Raw genomic sequence first — 10,035 nt, 5'->3', positions numbered from 1 at the left:
GAAGTCAGAGGGAGAAGAAATTTCGTTAAATTGACCAGTGCCTTAGTCTATAGCCGTGGGTGCCTGCAGGGATGCTCCTGACAGCAGCCAGAGAGGCAAAGATTGAGAACATGGAAACCCCATGGTTGGAGAGCCCCAGATCCTTTGGACAGCTGAGAGTCTGTTCCAGGTACATCCAAGAGAGTTCTTTTTCCTCTGTGTTTTAATGCTTGTCCGTGGGCTGCAATGTCTTTTTCTTACCGCAGATTTACTTAATGGATTCAGTATTTTTATTTTGGGAAACTTCTAGAAGTGCCCAAGTTAACTTTTACAGGCAGATTGAGTTCTCACCAAGGAAGGAGAATACCTTAAATCCTGAGCAAAGGAACCTTGTTTTACTTATTTTTGTTCCGTCCTAATGTACTTTGGTCTTGGAAAGGCTTTTATTCCATTACAGGGGATGAACTTTCTGTAATGATGCTTTTAAATGGTCCTGGCCTAAGTGGTTTGTTCTCAATCAGAGCAAGGAGGAGAGGCTGTCATGGTTTATAAATGGTATATGCGCTCTCACTGTGATGGTGGTGATGGGAGGAAGGTTGGATGCTGCCACAGTGCAGTGGACAGCAAGTGTTAAGTCAGATGGCCTTTTAAAACTATTGATACTATTTAGCGCTATTTGATTAGGGAGATGGGAATTGATGTGAAAGATTGCTTTGGAAAGATAATAAAAGCTGATCGCAAAGCTGGGCATGGAGACTCAATAGTGAATGATGATTCTGTCTTTGCAATCTCATTCTCTAGAGAAGAATTCTGAAACAGACTTCTTTGATATGTTTTATCAGAAAAAAAAAAGCTTTTTTTTTCCTAGCTGAGAGCACTAGAAACAATTAAAAGAAGAATGGATTTGAATTTGTTTTTCATGTGCTAACTTTACAGAGCTCTGCTCTGACTTGTGTGTGTGTCTGTGTGTCTGTGTGTGTGTGTCTGTGTGTGTCTGTGCATCCACAATGACTTTGTATTTTGCCATTGTAAAGTTACTTTGTACAAGGTTTTCTTGAACTGTTTTAGAAGTCTGCCAGCTGTGTTTAATGTATGGGTCTATAGGTGAGTGCAGGTGAGGAAGGGAACACTCAGCTGGGGCTGGAAGAGGGTACCTACTGTCAGAGGGGTCTTTTAAGTGGCCCACTCTGAAGGAAGGGCTTTGAATGGTCTTGCTTTTACGGAAAAGTTAGCAGGCCTTTCAAAGTCCTGTTGGATGCTCTTGAGAGGATTCTTGCTGTGTGCTGGTGAAGGGGTGGGTACGTGGCTCCATGTTGACCTCTAGCCTCATTCATCAGGAGGAATATGCTTCGCCATCCTTCTGAGTGTCACTCATGGAAATATATATTTAGAAGTCATTGACTCTTCGACCTCTGTCCAGGGCTTCTAGAAGGAAAACTAACTTAGGCATCATGGAGTATATGAACTTACTGAAGTTCAGGCTTTCGTAGGTTGGAGATGGGGCAGTAAGCATTGAGTATGCTTACCTTCAGGGTCCTGTCTGCTGCGTGAGGCAGACAGACAGCCGGCGTACTTCTCAGCAGTCTTTCATACAGTCCACATGTGATCTCAGTATCATTTTTTTGGCCAGTCATTGTCCACCTGTGACATTTGACCAGCGTGAGGCAGAACATACTTTCTTGTGCTTCAATATGCCTCCTATGATGAGAAACAACAGCAGTGAAGAGGAAGCGTCCACTCTGAACCTCAAAATCTCAATAAAAAGCAAAGATGGATGTTGTCTTCACCATCAGCATGGACTTTGGGGCCAGAAGTGTATAAGACAGTGGTTCTCAACCTGTGGGTCGCTACCTATTTGGAGGGTGCATATTGGATGACCTGCATATGATATATTTACACCGTGGTTCATAACAGCCAAATTAGTTATGAAGTAGCAACAAAATCATCTTATAGTTTGAGGCCACCTCACATGGGGAACTCTTAAAGGGTCAAAGCATTAGGGAGGTTGAGAATTGCCGGTTTAAGAACGGCCTGTAACTGGGACAGGTGAGTAAGGCCTAGGACAATGAATACAAACTTAAGTGTTTATGAAATGGGCAGCAGTCTAAGACTGGAGGACTCAAGGCTTCTGGGAGTGAAATCAGAGAAAGACTTCGTATTCATTTTTTTTTCTCAGTGATTTAGTAATCTTGTTGGGTGTGTTATTTATTGCTGATCTGTGTAAAAGTTGAAACATAAAGATACTTTTTTTTCTCAAAAGGAAAATCTAGGGGGATTAAAAAAAAGTGGGAGAAAGGCAAAAATCTTAGTAACTGACATTTGTATGTCAGGGTATGCTAAACAGTTGTAGTGTCTCCTCTGTGTGTCCGCAGCTGGGTGCGGAGGTGAACTGACATACTTTCTAGAAGGGTTCAGGAGGAAGGGAGTTGAACTGAAAATTTCAAGCTGGGCATCGAAGAGGCTAGAGCAATGAAATAATAATTTGAAAAATACTATTTTACTGTTTTTCCCCCAATACTTTCTGCTATTACCTTTATCTCAGTGCAAAGTGGGATGGAAATTACCCATCCTACTCAATCATGTAAGGTCAGAGCCCGTACTGAAAACAACTCCTTCCTAACATGGTTTCTCTAAGACATAAAACGGTAAGGAAAGTATTTTCTTGTAAAAACTTCCTAATATCTTCAAATGATAAACTTAGAATACTGAGTTAGTTGGCATCATTTGTATTTTAGTTTCTAGTCATCTCTGTTAATATTTCCATAGTATTTTACATATATTTTAGTGTCATGTTTGTTTAACATAGGAAATTTTTTTTTGTAAGGATTAGGTTATCCACAGGATTGAAATACTGTTTACTTGCTGAGCATGTAAGGCTCTCTGTGGGTCAAAAATACTTTCTCATTTGTTATGCATGAGGAATACATTTGGTGCTGTGTTATCCATATATGTCTGTAAGAACAGCGTAGGCTGTTGAGGCAGGTTCTTAAAGTGAAATGATAGTGCTTGTGGTTGTTTGTAAGCTGCATGAATTCTTTGACTTAAAATTTATATATATATGTGTGTATGTATATGTATATGTGTATATATGTATGTATATTTGTGTATACATTTTGTGTATATGTTTATATATGTGTGTGTAAATATGTATATATATTTGTGCATATATATTTGTGCATATATATATGTGTATATATGTATGTGTGTGTTTATATGTGTGTATGTATATATATGTGTGTACATACGTGCGTGTATTTGTACATGAACACTACATTCACACCATTTCTATCACTCAGCTCCTCATATCTCCTCCATTCCCTTGAGGGTTTTTTTTCTTTTTCTTCCTTTTTTTCTGAGAGATTTTCTGACTAGGTTAGAAAACAAGTCTCTTAACGCCTGCTTTCCCTCCCCAGGGCCAGGTGGCTGCAGAAACCATTTGAAGTACTGCAGAGGGTCATGGCTCTTACTTTGCAAAGTGGAGTCTGGGAGAGCTATTTCTCTGGAGAGCCGATGAGAGGAATGCTCTGTGTGTGTTTCTGTGTGTGTGTGTGTGTGTGTGTGTGTGTGTGTGTGTACAAGTAGTTATGTAATGCATTGGGGATTACAGCTAGACAGAGCGCTCTCTCTCTCTCTCTCTCTCTCTCTCTCTCTCTTTATCTCTATCTCTCTCTGTGTGTGTGTGTGTGTCTGTCTGTCTGTCTGTCTGTCTGTCTGTAAGTTTTGTTTTGTTTTTACATAGAACCATTAAGGTGAAACAACACTGAACCTGGAGATTAAAAAGGAGCTCTCCAGGCACTCTAGAGAGGGAGGGAGGGAGGGAGGGAGGGAGGGAGGGAGGGAGGGAGATGAGATGAGGATACCTGAGGAGGGAGTGATATCAGGTTGCGGGAGGGGGCTCATCTATTGTACTTTCTCCACTGCCCTCGCCAGTCTGGACAGCAATGGCTTTGCATATCTCTAGAACTCCAGGAAAGAACATTATGCTGGCGCTATCATTGACGCCTGACCCACTTTTTCTGGTAGAAAATTAAGCAGTGAACTTTCTGATATTAGAAATTGCCAAATCTAGTTTTCCGTCAGCACTCTTGTTGTCCAGCATCGTCTGTGCTGCAACCAGGTAAGTGCCCTCTCATCTTCTGTGGCTCTTGGTAGTCTGGAACTGGCAACTGCCCTGGAAGATGGATTTGAGCCCAGGTACTCTACTGCGGCACTGGCCTGTGGGAAGACTGGGGACAAACTTAGCTTACTTTTGGCATTGAATAGAACGCCCCACTATGCAGGTGCCAATGCACACACGCGTTCTGGTTTTGTGTGTTTTGTTTTTCGTGCATTGGGGATTGAACCTAGTCATCAACCGAGCTAGGAGAATCATCTCTGCCGCTAACATCCACCTGGATCCTCAATGGTTTCTTTTAAAAAGCAGAGGCTAGCCGGGCGGTGGTGGCGCACGCCTTTAATCCCAGCACTTGGGAGGCAGAGGCAGGCGGATTTCTGAGTTCGAGAGTTCGAGGCTAGCCTGGTCTACAGAGTGAGTTCCAGGACAGCCAGGGCTACTCAGAGAAACCCTGTCTCGAAAAACCAAAAAAAAAAAAAAAAAAAAAAAAAAAAAAAAAAAAAAAAAAAAAAAAGCAGAGGCTAGTGGTGTTGGACAGCTTAGCAGTTAAGAACACGGCCTGCATTTTCAAAGGACCCGCTTTCAATTCCTGGCGCTCACATGGCAGCCCGAAAATGTCTGTAACTCCAATTCCAAAAGATCCAGGTCCTCTTCTGGTTCTCTTGGGCACCAGGCATGCACATGGTGCATTTGCATGCATGCAGGAAAAACACCCCCACACATAAAATTAGAAAAATATTAAAAATAGAAAAATTGATTATGTTTTGCAAGTATGGGCTGGAAGCTTTCTGATGACGACCACTGGAGGAGCCTCCCCTAAAAACTCCTCTGACTGACCTCTGGGATTATTCCCAGAATTCCCTCTTGTGACCTTTTTCTAGCATTTAGTATTGAGAAGGGGTATTAGCTAAGGGAGGAGGAGCAGGTGAAAGCCCGAAGGTTGGGTATTTTCACCAGAGGTAATCTTAAAGACCACCAGCTAGCTTCTCAGCTTCGTAAGAAAACCCTTAAGGAAGCATGACACCTACATGTTTATACTCAGTGGCTCAAACCAAACTGACTTTTGCTTTGGAAGAAAAAGCCACTCCCACCCTGGCTTATACACATGTGTGAGAGCAGCATAGCCTTTAACTTCTTTGCAAAATGGGGAAAATAACTTCTAATTTACAGCGCTTGTTAGAATTGGACATAATGTACGGACTCAAAAATGCTGCCGGCTCCTGAGCAGGTACTGAATAAGCTGCAATATCGGGAAGAAGGACAAGGCAGGACTCCTCTGAAGGGACCTGCTTTTTGGTTTCCCCACAGCTACTTTAACATAAGTTAGTTTAACATAGTCACTGCATTTAAAACTCACATATGTAGGTCTCATGTGAATATATGTTGTCCCTTACACCCGGTTAAAGAACTAAAGTTGCGTTTAACCCCAGGTGTGTAGAGATAGGTCTCTGAGGGGATGGGAGGAGAGTATTAGAGCCGATTATAAGTTTTATTATCTAAGGTGTTTATTTGTGCTATCTATTGTTGTGGTTTGCTGTTATAGTAGTAAGTATAGAAAAAAACAAATATATACAATATTGATGGTATACAGTTAAAGCATCTTAAAAGTTCAGGTAACCATTAGAGATTGTCTGACACTGATGTAAGTGACCCTTTATGACATATCTGGGGTGCTTTGTTGTGAAAATTCCCTCTTACCAAGAACCCTGGAGTTGGATCTAAGGGGACCGAAAATATAAGTTGATCCAGATCAAGATCTGGCTGTTTTTAGATGTTATGGGCAGTTTAAAAAGTTCTAATTATCCATGTGTTTACTGGTTATTTCCTGTCGGGTTCTGTGGCCCTTGAGAGACAGCTGCATGTTCCTAATGCCAGGGTTGATGCAGTCAGGGTAAAGAGAAGGCTGGGCCAGTGCCCCGTGCTTCCCCGGCCCTCTGGAATTCCTATCTGTGAAGCTTCTCTCTGAACTGTCCCTTCTACCTGAGAATTTCTGGACTAGAAAGAAACCACTTGCTGAAATTCCTGTTTGCAGACTTTGTTATTTGTTCCTGGAATGAACTGTGGTTTTTGACAAGAGTTTTAGTAGTGTCTGTTAAAAATATGCCAAGTCTTCACTCTGCAAAACCCAGAACTGCTCTGGGTTTTGCAGTTTATTTTAGGCAGCCATCCTGAATCATTTGAACATTTTTCCCCCCCTGGAACATTAGCACAATTCCTATTAGTGGGCCTGCGACTCGGGTACAGAATTTCTTTTGAGGTAGGGACTCTGGCAGGAACACTTATTAAACCATACTGTATTTATTGTGGGCAGGGGTAACCAAACCAGAGGCTTTCCTCATCACAGTGTTGTCAAAGATTTGATGATTAAAAAGATAACTCACATGAAGGACTTTAAGAAAATTTCTAGCACCAGCTTCCTCTTGCTGTCTTTTACATCCCTGTCCTGCCTCTTCCTGCTGCTCCGACATAGGATCTAGAAGATCCTGTACAGTGAATGTAAATGTCTCTAGATCCGGGTTGTTCCTTACGCAGGGCGCATTAGGTTATACATGGTCCAGGGAGCGTCCTTCTGGGAACCTTGCAGTGTTTCTGTAGCACCAGCCTGCTCACACGGTTACAAGGTAACTTTTAACATTATTTGCTGTAGTTAGCTTTGGTGGTTAGCTGTAGCTAACTTGCTTTGACAGGTATATGTTGCTGGGGGAAAGGGCTCCATTTTCATCGTTTCCTGCTTTCCGTATGAAGAAGAAACTATTCCTATCTTGTCATTTGTGCACGGTAACTTCTGGATTCGTAACCTGCATTACCTATATCTCTAAGAAGACTCTTCCTGTCCCCTCAATAATGAGTCCAGGTTTTGTGTGGTTTAGTTTGTTTTGCTTTTAGGGTTGTTTTTGCTTTGCTTTATATACATTTAGAATTCAGATGTTTTAGAATACATTTAGAATGCAGTAATATTATGATGCTTACTATAGATTTTTATATCTGTTAATGATGGATGCCCTTGTCATCTGTCTACTATATGGGCTGTCGTTGACAGCAGCCATTCACTTAATCATACAGAAACACATTAACTCTTCTGTTTTGTTTTCTCACCCTAAATAAAACCATAGCTACCAGGTAGCTTAGCTTTTCATTGCTTCTGAAGCAAAGTGAAATTTCTCTCTTAATATATACTCATTCTTTCATAAGTTTCAAAATGATATTAATTCTTCATGAAGTATCTAAAAGATGGACAGACAGCAAAAATCAACATTTATTTGGTGGCCAATTGAAGAGGCAAAGTGCAAGTCTGGTTTAACACTGTATTCTCCACTGTCTGTGAGTGCCAGCTTTAATGAACGTAGTGAGTAAAAGTTGGAATGGAGGAGGACTTTGGGTGTGATTGGACCTTTGTTTGAATTATAGAAGTTTCCATAAGACATTTGGACCTCAAAGCTTTTCCATGGAACATTCTGTTCATGTGACTGCTTCTACACAGTAAGCATTTATAACAAACTGTTATGCTGTTTGTCACCCCATCAAAGACTTAACACTAACAGACTTCACTCTGTGCTGTGCAGTAGGCCCTGCCCTATTCACAGAATACGTAGTTAGAGTATCTAAGAGGAACTGGGCTCCCCTGAAGGCTGGCTGGTGGTACATGCCATGTCCTCTTTCTTAACCAGTCTGTGTTTTGTTTTGAAATCCTTCTTTTCTGTAGACATTTTTTCTGTTTGTTTTCTGTGACTGTAATCTAGATTTAAAAGATTCAGTTTAGTTTCGTGCTCTTGTTTTGGGACATTGACTCTGAAGTAATACTTGCTTTCAGAGATCCAATTTGGTTTTTAGAAGACCAACTTCCCTTTGAGAACAAAACAAAATAAGAAAAGCAACTTAACACCACTCCCCACCCCCCCCAAAAAAAACAAAACAAGAAGAACCAACCAAACTCCCTACATTTGTTTAATGATATCTTGAAAACCTACTGTGTGCCAAATTAGGGAATGGATGGCAGTTAGTGATCAAAAGCCTGTGGATTTTCCCTGAGTGAAATACTCTATACTGTTCATTGTGTGCCAGTAACCAATGGCATTATGCAATTGGATCGTCATGACAACTTTATCACCAATTTGACAACTTGTTAGTAGTTTTATAGGCTAACTCCGTGAAAGAAACATTGAAATTGTTATTCTGGAGCAACATAGTCTTGGGCTGAGGATGAAGTTCAGCTGGTTTGCAAATTGCAAAACCTTTTAAGTTTGCTTAATATGCAGGAAGCCCTTATTTAGTTCCCGGCAACCCGTCAGCCCAGTGAAGTGCTATATGATTGTCATCCCAGCATTCATGAGCAAGGGTGGAAGATCAGAAATTCACAATGACCCCATTCCTGGCTACATAAACTTGAGATGTACTTGGGATACAGGAGGCTCAAAAGATGGGGGGTGGTGGAGAGAGACAGTGAGACACAGAGAGAGATAGACATACACAGAGACAGTGAGACACAGAAAGAGACAGAGGGGGACACAGAGAAGTCCAGGGAGACAGAGACAGAGTCAGTCTTTCTAAATGAGTATACTCTTTAAGGAATCAGTGGATAAAGGTCCCACTACAACTAATTCAGCCATGTACAGTCCTTAGCAGACAACTGCTCTGAGTGTTTTGAATTCTTACATCACTGGCTTCACAAGACACAAAAGGAGCAATGCAACAGCATGGGAGTGGAGGAAAAGTCTGATGATTTGGGGACACTCAAGGTTTTTTCCTTTGTCAGTTATCCCCTGGCTCAGATTTAACAATACCTTTCCAGTTGCTGACTTCCAAGTTTCCCTCAATGTCCTCAGCACTGTGGGTTCTGTGTGGGTTGTAGGTTAACAGTTCTGTCATGACCACACCAAGATTGCTAAGTACCTTGTTATTTCTGGGAATTGTAAAAGCATGCCTCCTGAAATATGCAGAAATCAGAGCAAGGCGGAACATTATAAAACCCTGACCTTGGGCTCTAATTTCTCTGTCTCTATCTTGAGATCATTGCAGAAGCTTGATTGCATTGTGGCGGTGTTTTATTGATTAGGACAGTTGCATCAGAATGGCTTTCCAGTGTCTTTGGCATACTTTCTAGAATAGGCATCCTTGTAGCTATTCAGAGTGGGACTAGAAAGTCCTTCCCCTTGAAGCAAGAGCTGTGGAATAAGTCCTCTTAGAGCAGTGTGGCTCTGGGAAACCTGGTCGGTCTGCAGCTCTCAATTCTGCTACAGTCGGCCATCACATCTACAGGCCTGGTAGGGGGCAGTTCACCCTGTTATGGAGGTGAATGGCCAATCCAGACAATGCTGCCCTCAGAATAGGCTAGCTCTGGCTTTGAATTCTGACCCTGAGACTGACACTTTGTGCACTGTAACTGTGAGCTGCTATATTTGAACCTCAGGTTAATAAATTATTATTTAGGATATGGGGTAAGTTTACATGTAATTACTTAGCCCAGGTCTAGTGTCATGGTTACTTAATTCTTCCTAGCTTATGCACATTGAAGGAGCAGACATCCACACACCCTTTCTTTACATACAGTAAATGATTTCACTACTATTTTTGCCTTTTTATTATTTCGTTTTATAAGGCCATAGTGTGTCAAAGAACACAAAAACAATTTTGAACTTTGAAAAAAGTTAATGTGGCTTAAGAAATACCATCCTTTCTCAATGGATCTGTTGTTTGTATGTGGGTGGTGTGAACGTGTGTGTGCATGCCATGTCTATGTGTGTGCTTGTGCATGGCAGAATCCAGCCTCAGGTGCTCTTCCAGCCCCACTCACCTCTGTAAAGACAAATTCTTGGGAAGAAGCTAGGCTGCAAAGACTGATTGCCTGAGAGAATTACAGTGATATGGAGGGTTGGAATGCTGCAGGTCGAGAGCCTAGTTATATTTTATTTGGGGCTGGTTATAGCCTCCTGAATAACCAATTC

This window comes from Grammomys surdaster, unplaced genomic scaffold (assembly GCF_004785775.1).
Source record: "Grammomys surdaster isolate TR1022 unplaced genomic scaffold, NIH_TR_1.0 126076, whole genome shotgun sequence".
Taxonomy (NCBI): Eukaryota; Metazoa; Chordata; class Mammalia; order Rodentia; family Muridae; genus Grammomys; species Grammomys surdaster.
Note: the sequence above shows the minus strand (reverse complement) of the source record.